Source organism: Myodes glareolus, chromosome 12 (assembly GCF_982192425.1).
Source record: "Myodes glareolus chromosome 12, mMyoGla1.1, whole genome shotgun sequence".
NCBI classification, from domain to species: domain Eukaryota; kingdom Metazoa; phylum Chordata; class Mammalia; order Rodentia; family Cricetidae; genus Myodes; species Myodes glareolus.
The window spans coordinates 71,880,153-71,881,951 of NC_142037.1; the positions used below are offsets into that span (position 1 = coordinate 71,880,153).

General features: G+C 35.2%; 1 pseudogene; it reads right to left on the reverse strand.

Moving 5' to 3' along the window:
• Positions 1 to 427: 427 nt before the first annotated feature.
• On the reverse strand, positions 428 to 1,560 carry LOC148120288 (histone H3.3C-like; annotated as a pseudogene).
• Between the last annotated feature and the right edge of the window lie 239 nt (positions 1,561 to 1,799).

The following is a 1,799-nucleotide window of genomic DNA, read 5'->3' on the forward strand; positions in this document are numbered from 1 at the left end:
AAGACAACCCTGGAAAGTATAGTGAATGGATGGAAGCTACTGTATGAAAAATAAGCTACCAACATCATGTATTTGCTGTCAATAAGAAATTAATTTATTTTTAAAGAAACCCAAATGCTGGCATTATCCAGAAAATTTTAGCAGGTTTATTTATAACTGTTACAAAGTTGAACTGTTGAAATGTGTTCCCTGCAACATTTTGCTTGCATTAATGCTTTACATTTTGCACTTATATTAAAAATCCACACACAAATAAAAATGGAATGCTTTCAGTACCTGATTTCAGTCTCCTATTTGTTCCACTCGCAATCATATGCTTAGGTACCTTTTGATCCCATAGAAGAAAATATGTGCTATTCAGAACCACTGATAACAGGAAAAAGAGGAAAAAAATTGAAAATGAAATGGTTTTACTCATAGTAGAATCTTAGGCACGTTCCCCGAGTATGTGGACTGCTAGCTCGTTATCTTTTGGCATAACTGTTGCACATTTGGCATGGATAGGGTACAGGATGTTATCTTCTAAAAGGTCAAACAGGTAGGCCTCATGGGCCTCCTGCAAAACACAATGCCTGCATGCTGGAAGTGAGGATCTCTTTGGAAATCCTGAGTAATTTCTCCCACCAGACACCGGAAGGGAAGTTTGTCAATCAGAGGTTCAGTGGATTTCAGATACCGTTTGGTTTCTACGAGTTGCTCAGTTCAATAACTGTAATGATGAGGATTCTTCATCCCTCAAGTGGAGGGTGCACTTTTGTGAGTGGCTTTTGTAGCCCGTTGTTTCCTGAGTGTTTTACCATCGGTAGATTTGCGAGTAATAAGGGTACCTTTTTACTTACCCTCCTCCTCCTTCAGCTGGAGTTTGCCAAGTAATCAAGCTCCTTTTTGTTTTGTTTTGGTTTTTTGAGATAGGTTTTCTCTGGGTAACAGCCCAAGCTGTCTTGGAACTATCTCTTGTAGACCAGACTGGCTTCGTACTCACAGAGATCCAACTACTTGTCTCCCGATTGCTGGGATTAAAGACGTGCACCACTACTGCCCTGCTGAGTCCCTTTCTTAATATGAATATATTAATAATTTTACATGTAGATATGAAGTAACTGTACATACTTCATGAAGTATTAAAAATCAAATCAGTTAATACTAGTCTTATTACAAATAGAATTACTAATACTTCTAAATATTAAGTTTGAGGAAATAGGTTTACTGGTTCATCCCAATATTGAAATCCCTCCTGAAATTCACCCTGTCTCTTGGCTGATATTGTTTCTTACATATCTATCTCTTACATCATAAACTTTTTAAACATATACAATCAAAAAAACACATTTTAGGATATAAAAGAATAATGAGTTCTTATTGTTACTTTCTTTAGACCTAGCAAATATAGTCTCTAAAGCCACAGGAATTTATATTTCCATTAAAAGTGATATACCAAATCTACATATATTATTGCTAGGTTTTCTTCAGATTCAGATTGCAAAGCATTGTTTGTGAAATAATTCCCATGAACTCTTGTGACACGTTCTTACTTTGATTAGTACAGTGTGGTGTTCGCATTGATTTACTAATTGACAATATGGATATTTTTAAAGACTGGAAAGTTGCTTTAAACTCATATCATTAAAATAAAGATTGGTCAGGTTGTTTTCTGTTGACTTCTTTGTCAATGATTTTCTTCTCATTCCTAGAACTCAGGGGAATAAACTTGATCTGTTTCCTTGAATCAAGTCAGTACCACCAAATGTGAAGTTTATTTTCAATTTAAGCATCATTTCATATATGAAAACTAGATACCT